The sequence below is a fragment of the Mizuhopecten yessoensis genome, unplaced genomic scaffold, assembly GCF_002113885.1.
Source record: "Mizuhopecten yessoensis strain PY_sf001 unplaced genomic scaffold, ASM211388v2 scaffold2711.2, whole genome shotgun sequence".
Taxonomy (NCBI): domain Eukaryota; kingdom Metazoa; phylum Mollusca; class Bivalvia; order Pectinida; family Pectinidae; genus Mizuhopecten; species Mizuhopecten yessoensis.
This window is the reverse complement of record NW_018485984.1, coordinates 1,381,416-1,392,651: the sequence shown is the minus strand read 5'-3', so window position 1 is coordinate 1,392,651 and position 11,236 is coordinate 1,381,416.

Below are 11,236 nucleotides of genomic sequence, written 5' to 3'. Positions count from 1 at the left end.
TATTCCGTCTTTGCGTATTGCAGAGTTATCTTCTCTTGGGAGCAGGTATTGATTGTTACGTCACTTGTTTGTGAGAATAACGTCATCAATTTTTGAGAAAACGACGTAATTTTCTCACACAGACCAATGACGTAACAATCAATACCTGCTCCCAAGAGAAGATAACTCTGCAATACGCAAAGACGGAATTGAAAAGCAATGACAGATTGGATGACAAAGCAGGATCAAAAGAACAATGATGTCATAGACTTCGTGAACTGTTGTTTTGTTGTTCAAGATTTATTCAGATCATTTATGCTTGCCAACATGGACCTCATAAGCTTTGTGATGTCAACTTTCAAACGACACCATGCCAATGTTGACAGAATCCTGAAAAGCTGATCTTTGTTATTAATGTTTATCCAAACGTATATCTTTGGACAAAAACAAAAAACAATGAACAAAAACATGACTTTCTATCAATAATGTTTCAAACTTACTCTAAAATAACGGCTATTGGATTTTTATTTTCTATGTAGTTTGTAAGGAATACGTGGCATTTGCCGCTGGTTATTGAAGCTTTATTAATAATGCAAAGAGTGTCAGTGTGTACTTTTGTCGATCTGTGGAAAGTCCTTTGGCCTACAAACAATCCTTGTCCGAGACTGAAACCGGCAATACTGTTTTACTATAAAGAAACAGTCGTAATGTAAATAAGAGATTTAATTAATAAATGTACATTTCCAGCGTTTGATCCACAATCCGGCTCATGACTTTTACGATCTTTAGCTATGGATAGCCCGGAGGCTATCTTAACGTCAGTCCTTCATTAAATTTAATGTATGTTTAATAAATTGAGACTTAACTTGACATTCGGCATATTAAATGAAGTCACAACGCGACAATTTCATTACGTCGCTAACAGAAAGGTGTAAAGTCTGCCTATGTGTTCTTACTTACGTTTATTTAGTAGGGGATTGATCTCTAGCCGTACTCGCCACAGGTGACACAGAGGACGTCGTTTAACGAAGTTTTATTCGCTGATTTAGTTTGGCCGGGACACTGATTGATGCGGAATTAGGACAGACATCGGCGAAGGTGTTTGGGATACAAACTTTATAGTGCATGTCGTTAGGGCTGTAGATAATACATTTACAACGATGGTGGCACAAATCTAGCCAGTCAATTGAAATTGTAGAAATTTCAACACGTAGTCCATGTACTTGTTGCATTTTAATGAGAACAGTATTAATAGTGATTTCATATTCAATTAATGCCAGCAGTAAAAACGGGGAAAACACTGTTTTTAAAACATATGCTATCACAAATAAACTAAAGTAATTAAACAGATGAATTTCAATGTCTTTATTCGAGTTACTAATTATTACTACACTGTACTAGTTTTATTCCTTTTTGAACTTGTATCAACTGCATCTACTCATTCACATTTTGATCGACTCCGACTAACAACGTTGAACTAACAATTGAGCAGAAGTGAGTGTCTCGATCTGTTTGAGGGGTTCACCTTCCACTCCTAAAGGAATCACATTAGAAATAATATTTGCCATAAAGTGAAAATCATCGAGATACTTATTATTTTCAACGCATACATGTTATTGATTTAGATGAAATCAAGATACGTTAAAATACATAAAATAAAAGTAACAAAATATAACAAAAAGAGCTACATGAGAATATTAGCACAACTGGGAATACCAAAAGTCGAAAAGCACCGATCTGAGCAGAAGGATGGCGGAAGGAACTCGGTTGAATACACACTACAATAACGCTCACGTGAACATTAAATGTCAGGTATACATGTACTCTGACTGTCTAGGTACACGTGCTCTAAAAAAACCAAATCGATTTTACGGAATTCATTAGCAATTCCAAGGATATTTGAATTTAATTATATTAAATGTACAACCGGTATTATGAACTATTTTACGACACTTAGAAAAAAACCTTGCAACGTCTGATTAGGAACCGGTAATCTCCTTCAAGCAATGCAACGCAACGCCATGCTACCTATCCGTATTGGCTTGGTAAAATACGTGTACAGTATGTATATTATGACCAGGCTTATTAGGGATGTACTTATTTTAATGAAACATTTCCATGGTTTCAATAAAATAATATTTTTTAGTGTACATGATATCTTTTTTATATGTTGTAATTTCGAAAAGCCACGGGATATACACGCACATAATTAACAATAGATACCTTACACTAGCTAGCTGAATCTTCTAAAATGCCACATGTGTCAGAGATGTACTATAAGAAAAAAGGTTCATTTAAATTCTTAATATCTTATTTCTCTATGAGATAGTTATTGTAATTTGAAACTTGTTACCTCGTAATTTGAATATATTTTAATTGATCAAAATGTCAGTATGTCTTGTCGTTCAGAAATAATTATGTAGTACTGTTACACGGTTAAGCATTTACTGTTATATACAGTGCCATACCAATGCCAATTGATATTTACAAAAGTGCCTATTTTGTTCTAGTACTTTGTTCTAGTACTTTGTCAAGTACATTGTACCACAACACAGCGATTCTTTTTTTCAATTCAATACTTGTTACAACCTTTGATAAAAAGTTTTATTGAAATGAAAACGTGGATCGAATCAACAGATGCTATATATCAAACTATCTAATGATCTAATAGCATTGTTTTCTTGCAATATTCACATAATTTGATCGTATGAAATAGTCAAGCATTAATCAGTATGCGTATATCATATTATTGAAATTAAACGTAATAACATAAGAGAACACACATGGTAGTGCTGAACGCAATCCCTCGTTGAAACATATTCCGGCCCCCTTCCCCAAGACTCTCCTTGCATAGACGACATTACATATTCCGGCCCCTTCCCCAAGACTCTCCTTACATAGACAATACACCCGGCCCCCTTCCCCAAGACTCTCCTTACATAGACAATACATCTGGCCCCCTTCCCCAAGACTCTCCTTACATAGACAATACATATTCCGGCCCCTTCCCCAAGACTCTCCTTACATAGAAAATACATATCCCGGCCCCCTTCCCCAAGACTTTCCTTACATAGACAATACATCCGGCCCCCTTCCCCAAGACTCTCCTTACATAAACAATACATATCTAAGCTGATAAGGGGGAAGCACGAGCAGGACGAGAAGGCACCAAAGCGAAAGTAAAATACAACGAGTTCTGCAATACGGAGGTAGAACATATATATCATGGAAGGGTACGCATTTCTTGCATCACGGGAAAAAGACGTCAATGTCGTTCCGTGTCAAATCCACGAGGAAATGATGTCGGTGACCAACCAAGTAACATAAGGTGAGTACGGTTTCGATGATGGTAGACACTGGAATGTATTTCTAACTCGTATTATCATGTTTGAAAAAAAAACACCACCTACGAAGTATATGTAGTTGAAGTACTTTATTTTCCAAAGCCGACATTTCAGAATATGTTTGCTGTTCGAATACGAGTTGGCAGTACAAAAAAATCAACCGTTTTTGTTTTACATAGAATATATTCTTATTGATACATATCCCACCTTCTCAAATTAACACTAATTAATACATATCATCGTATTTGTTACATAGAAGACAATAATCATGCTGAAGGATTTAGAGAAAATACTTAGACGTCAGCAATATTATGAAATGGTTGTTCAAAAGCCGACACGACAGAACTTATGAAGTCTTACAAATAAATGAAATAACGATATCATTGATCTCACATGGTTTTTGATAAATTGCATTCTCGATGTATTCTACATGCATGTAATCTATTATCATACACTCTACTACTAATTCATTTGTTGATATGATATATAGATAATAAATCAATATAGTCATTATTACAAAGAATTTTAGAGGTATCCTACAAACAAGAAATCTATATGGTCTTAAATACAAACACTTTTTGAGAAATTCCAAAAACAGGCTTACACATAAAATAACTTTAAGTAATATGGATATATTCTTTACGAAATGGAACTACACACTCATTGATGAGTGTAAAGGTATTCTGGGGGCGCTATAAACAACACGGACCTCCACGCTCATTGATGTAAAGTATTATTAAGGTAAACTACACATAACATACCTAGAAAACCATTAATAGGAACCGCTCTGAAGGTATTTGCCACTCAACAGACCTAATTACTATATAAGATTAAGTGTTAAGAAGGTTTTTAATACACGACACATTTATCATGGTGATTAAATAAAGTATTGTCAAGGTGATTTATCATACAAAATACCTACACATCATTCATATAATGTATTCTGGAGATTTAATATCAACATCAAGCCTACATAGTCATTCATATCGTATTTTTTCGATGTATTTTACAAGCGAACCCTCTCCTGTAGTCACTGATATACACAAGTACACCAGAATATGTTCAAACCGACTTCACATAGTCCGGAACTTTGTTGTCCGTCGCAAATACATGTCCATCATTTTCGTTTTAGTTGTTTATATAATACATTTATCTAGGGGTAAATTATCATCGGTTTTAAGATACCTACTGTCTAATGGTGTATACTCCTCTCCCTCCAAAACAAAACTAAACTAAAAAATATCATTATACATAGTTAACATTTTATAACTTAACTGTAAGATGGTGTTTTGATCTTAACTTGTCTCTTTGACCGTAGTTGATCCGTAGTTGATCCGGTCGTCATCCAGACTGATCACGAGATGTATTTCGTGTATACATCATGACATATATATCGGGGGATGACTGTTTTGTTGTCATCTAAACCGTATTCTTGTATTATCAAATAGTAACACATGACACTTAATGCGTATTTTATTCAGCCCTTTTTTACTCAATCGTTTCATCAACGTTTTCTTTTGATACACTTACTGGCACTGACATATACGTTTTTGATGCAGGAGAAGATGTTTTTGATACAGAAGAAGAGGCTAGGACTGAAAGAAGTCTCAAACCCCACGCGTCTTGTGTTAGCTGATCTTTGAAGATAGACTTGTGTTTCTAACGAGACTGTGTCGCGTCCAGGTGTGTTATGCTTTAATACATTGTAAACTCTATATTTTATGTTTTCATTTCTGTCATTTAAAAAAAATACATCAGGAAATTAAGCATGCAGAAAAAGACATGACCTGTAATGGGTTTTTTTTTCTGGTGAACAAACTGATGATTTTCTTTTCATCAAGTTTAATATGCAAGTTACGCAAAAAATACATTTATCAGAGTAAAATGCAACTCTTGGTTATCCTTTCTAGTAAAAGGCCCTATCAAAGAGCTTCGCCACATCATTTACTTGCGGGATCGTACTTTTCCGCGATAATATCCCCCGTTCATTAGCATAATATGTTTTATATAATACGCTACCCAATTACAATAAAATATCGATTTCTCATAACTAGCTAGGCGTTCTTTGTTGTGTGGTTGTGTAATATATATCTCGGTATAGACATCTGTTTAAAACGTTCTATATTAGGACTGGGCCATTAGTCTGAGCACCATGTATACATTTACTTTTAAATGGAAAAAAGTAAAGCCTACTTAGATGTTCGTTTTCACATAAGAGTAAGTCATTATGTTATTGATACTCCGTCACATTATCAGGTTCCATTTTTAACATTGAATTCAGGAAAAAAATACCAAACCTCTAAATCGAGATCATGTGAAGCATGCCAAATTTTAATATTCATATTTCCATAACTCAAATCATTATCTGAAAAATATTCTAGAAATTAAAATTCATCAAAACTTGTCCGATAAGCGAAACAACCATCTTGTGCAACCACAATTAAATCCACTAGACCTTAAACTAATTTAGAAGTAGATAAATATATTATAGAAAATTGCTGTAAATCAAATAAATCATTTGTTATCAATTGCAATTTACGGTGGTAGTGAAGTGTACTTAATATCAATATTTTGCGGGAAATATGGACAAAAGCATTGCCACCTGTAGCACAAGACCTTCCTTTTGATCTTATTGTCGATCTGCAATATAGTCAAGTTTTTCATATAAAAGTATATTAATCAATTAATTTCCCGGTAGATATGAGTCTGAAGGGTACATCACACTATTGTGGCTAATATTTAGAAAGAGATAAACAAAACAAAGAAATCAACAGAAAAATATCCGAGCATCTCTTTAGTGTTTCACCATAATATGTCTACAGTGACAGCATCACCACGTGAGCGTAGAATAAAGGGACTTTGCAAATGTATTGTTCCGACTGAGGTCATTCGGGAAAACTTAAATGTCTTGATCTTTGAGCAATATTCCAATGCTCCAACTGTCCAGAAAATGGTCAGTGATATGGCACAAGGATCCTTGTTTACTTAATTGAGACTGTGTTCAAAACAACGATTTCAAGGTGATGACGAACGTTTCTTGGCTAATACAAAAAGCTGATAAATCCCCCGATCTTGCTCCATCGTACACGAATAACATCAGATTTCGGTAATAATTGTTACACACATTTGTATGCATACTTAATCCGGCCATACATATTATTGTGAAGGATAACTAAAAAGGAATAATGTAACTTTGTATTACAATATTCATTTTATGTTTTTCTTCTTTTGTTTTTAAACACAAGTTCATGCTATTTATATGCTCTCTAACGACTTTAATTACGACTGCTACTGTAGGGATACCCTATGTCATGAGTTATAAAGCGCCTAAGAGTAATGTTCCGAATTATATAGGGCGCTATATAAATGTTGTATATATATTTTTTTTGTTTTTTATTGCATTTTGTCTTCCTTGGTCATTTTTATTTCAAGATGGTTTTGAGCATTAACTAAATGCATTGTGGAAGATTATTTATTTGTGTTGTAATGGCGGTAGTCTTAACCCACACAAAGGTTCTAATACATATTTGGAGATATTACTCAAGAAACAGACTGTGTAAACCACGTATATTTTTTGCAATAAAGATAAAATATACAAAACAGCTACTTCTTCAACATTAGTATTATACTGTTAAACATCAAAATGAGTCTAGCACTGTAAATATTATTCTATCCCCGGAGAAATGTAAACATCTACGATGTCTTTAAATGCTCTGACATACACATTGCATATAAACTTATACAAAATATTCCAAAAAGGAATTATCCGGGAGATTAGTCACAGGAGTTTATGGTGTAGTCAGTCTGGAAGAGTGTTGTATTGGCGACAGGTTCCTAGAAAGAACAAATGAGACTTTGTTGAGATTTATACACATAGCCAAAAACAAAGCACTGAATATAAAATATCAAACAGCCAAAACGTGTATAAAAGTTATCTCAATTTTATGTCTCAACGTTATCTTTAATTGCTACTCCAATGTCATAGTATACCAAACACATATCTTAGTCAACAGTGACTGTAAGTGACAATAAAACACATGCTAAGTTAGCCATTCTTCAAGGAAGGTAACAAATATTGAGAAACATTTTTTTATAGGGCCTAATTGTTCCTGAAAAGACACAATCTATCTTGCATACTAGACCGAGATATCCGCGTTTCCGGTGGTGGTGGAAAATTATATCTGACCCACGGGTCCAGATCGCTTACACGCACAGACTGGCGGAAGAATTATAGTGACCTTTCGGGGTCATGTTATTGTTTGTGACGTCATTTTCAGACGTTTTGGGGTCAGTCAGGGTCATTGACGTCACTAACAATTGCCATCTCGGCAAAGCCTCGGGTCTCCTGCTCAATATTGTATCCCTTGGGTTTGAATAACCTTATCCATACCTCACATCAGGGATGGATTCTATTAATCTACTTCCCTATACGCATTTCTAATATGTGCATTCAAAAATAAGTTTATTTAAAATGATTTTCTAAGATAATATTCATTGATTAATTGATGAAAACCTGAAACAAAACAGAAAATTGGTAAAGATCTGATGGAATTAACATCCAACTTAGTTCATTTTTCTCACATGATGGTCTCACTTGACCAAAATACTACAAAATGTTTTGTTAAAACGCTCAAATGAATTTTGACATGCATGGGTCCGTACACAATACTCAACTACACACGAATGATTGATCTCTGAAATGTACACGTTAAATACAGATAGATCTTTTCTCTATTTAGAATGAACTTAAAGTCAATTATAACGTTTTCCCGTAGAAAATATACACAAAAAATGCAAAGCAAAAGGCAAAACAAAAACAAAACGAACAATAATTATAACAAAATATTAAAGCAAATACAATAACTAGATTTATTTTTATTATAATATCAGCGTGGCTCAGAGAATACGAATATCGTAATGTCGTATTCGTGGATTCGAATCCTCACGATTTAGTCGCTGAGAGTGTCGTCGCGGAAATATGTATCCACAAAAAACAGGTAATTTACAGAAATAAATAGAATTAGAAAAATGTCACGAAAATCATAGCCGCCGTGTGTTGCTCGTTTCAATCAACCATACTCGTTAATACATACTTACCGTTTGCACGTACATCGACTTGAATATAAAATGCAAGTATTTTAGATTTGGACATTTGAATAATTGTTTTTTCATTTGAATATACTTTTAAGAGGAAATAAAATATGAATGATGAATGTTTTAGATAACGCCAAGCGTGAAACGATTACTAATGAATATGCAAGAATTTGAATGCAATCTTGCGTTTACAAACTGCCTTAACGCAATGACTGTGTGAGTTTAAGGGAACGGGCGTGCAGTTACATACGTAGCTATATATACAGGACATGTACTGTAGGCAATGCTACATGTATCGTAACTACTTCAACTACAACAGCGGACAAAGGCGAAACCACATCAAAGATTTGAACTCATGCATAGGTCATGCGTACAACTATTAAATATTAATATTTTAAGCGCTTGAAATCATGGTAAACGTTGGAGCTCGCCTTGTGGTATCCGGAAATGGTTTCACATTTATATGAATATTTAAAACGTTGTGGATACAATTCCAGAAGGAAATAAAGGTGTTTATATACTGGATATTCATATCAATAGGAAAGGAAGTTAAATACTAAAAACCGCTCAGATATAAAAACATACATCAAACGAAATTATAGATGTAGATATTCATATAACCATGTATATATACAATTTAAATAATCTGAAACTCTACGGGACAGGCATATTTTTCAATACATAGGTTTAAACATCACCCTTTTAAATTATTTATCCGACAGGCGGATGAATGGATGATGAGGTCACAAATTGGCGACAATAAAATGTTCGGGAAATCCACACTACAGAGCACTACTATGTAACTTATACATGCTAAACACGTGTGTGAGACGATTTTTTTCTTTTACGATCCTCCCACTACAGTGTAAAGCACGGGTTCATCATTGATGTACAAGCACAAATTGTGTAGTACATCTCATTCATTCGGACGGCTCTGATGCGCAGACGACAGAAAAATCCCATTCATTGAGCTTTGATGTACTATTCCATTATAACCTTTTGTATATATACAATATCCAGACATTCGTGTCTGATTTTGTAATACCGGATATTATCTTAAATTGATGCACAGATTAAGTTATTGTTTTTTCCTAGATTTACGCCGTGATAAAAAATAACATTTATTTATTTGTAAAAACAGTTCGAATGTAACAGTATCTATTTCAATCGCTTTATTAATTAGGTGATATAGACTGTCCAGTGCCGGTGTTCAATTTAGCAACTACGTTCACCTTATCGGTGAAACTCGGCGGAACGTCACACGAATCTAAAACATTGATTTAATAAGTGTCCAACGAAATAGACTTTAGTTAAAAAAGGGCAAAAACATCTGACATAGAGCAATGCATGTATAGAGTTTAGTTAGTAACGTTTGTCAAAGAATATGCTATTCAGTAATAAACAGTTGTTTGTTTTGATTTTAGCCTTGAAACAACTATCAATCAAACATCACATGATGAAAATTGAAACGACATGCACATATGACATAGGGCAATGCATTCACAAATGGTTAGCAACGTTTGGCATAACATATGCCATTCATTTATATGAGGTTAGTTGTTCTGGTTTTAGGCACTTATATCATATGAAGAAAATCGACAAACAATTAAAATTGGACATTTTCTCACTCAATATTTGATATCTCCTATTTGATTTATGTAAATATAAATCACCATATGTAATATTTGTAAACTCTAGCGTAAATATTTGCTAAATTTTAAATGATTCTAGACATTTACAAAATTTACAAAATGTCACATTAAATATGCAGAACTTGATACGAAATGTTACGTATTCATGTCTAATGTAAATGGCGCCTTACGTGAAGCCACACCCTTTAAATGCATAGTTTTATCTTTCAAGTCTTAGCTGTCAGCAGCCGACATGTATTAATGAAGATTCCTCTTGATCATCAAAGACTGAAGAACACCTCTGTGACGTTGATGTGGCCTAAGCGTTCAACATCTACGCACCAACAGAGTTTCTACTGAAGAGAAACTAATTGATTAATAGCCAACCATTTAAATTTATAGTCCCCACTACCTATATGCCATTATACTTTATGATATATACAAATAAATTTTACACAGATGGATAACCTTGTGACAAATTTTTCATTATTTCCCCTTAGATCCGCGAGGTGTAGTATCCCGACTGTCGCGTGGCTACATGGCCCGTGAAAAGTGGTCTGTCTCCAAGTGCAAAGTCGTAAATTACTCCCACAGACCGTCGACATGACCCTTTGTGGAAGACCGCCCCTGTTTATATGAACTAGTGATCCCCAGCTCATACCTTCTAATTAAAGGACTTCAAGACTTGCTTTTCCAAGTGAGTACCCCCGTGAAACGTATGGTATGGGAAGGTAAACAAAACGTTAAACGTCATGTAGGAGTATATAAATAGAGAGGGGAATATAGAGGGGAATATATATAAAAATAAACGCTGGATCTGTTTTTGGTCCAAGGGTGTTTCAATGAATTATTTTCATGATGATATCACATCACAAACATATTTATCCCTTAATGTTCTATAAAAACCACGTACGTTACTAACTTCGTTACATATTACCTGTATGTGTATTGCGTTCAGTTTGAATAAGCCTAGCGACCAGAAGATATTGCAATTCACACTGTCAAACTTATTCAGTTACATACTGGTCAAACTGATGAAGCGAGCAAATACGTATTCGGCTGGAGAAGTCCTCGATCGGGGTGAGGGCTGATGATTCAGGAGAGGGATTAGCGCGTCTTCTGTGAATTCTTTAGCAATGATTCAGGTAATCGTGGAGAAGGCAGGGAACGAGTTCAATGTTGCGTGGT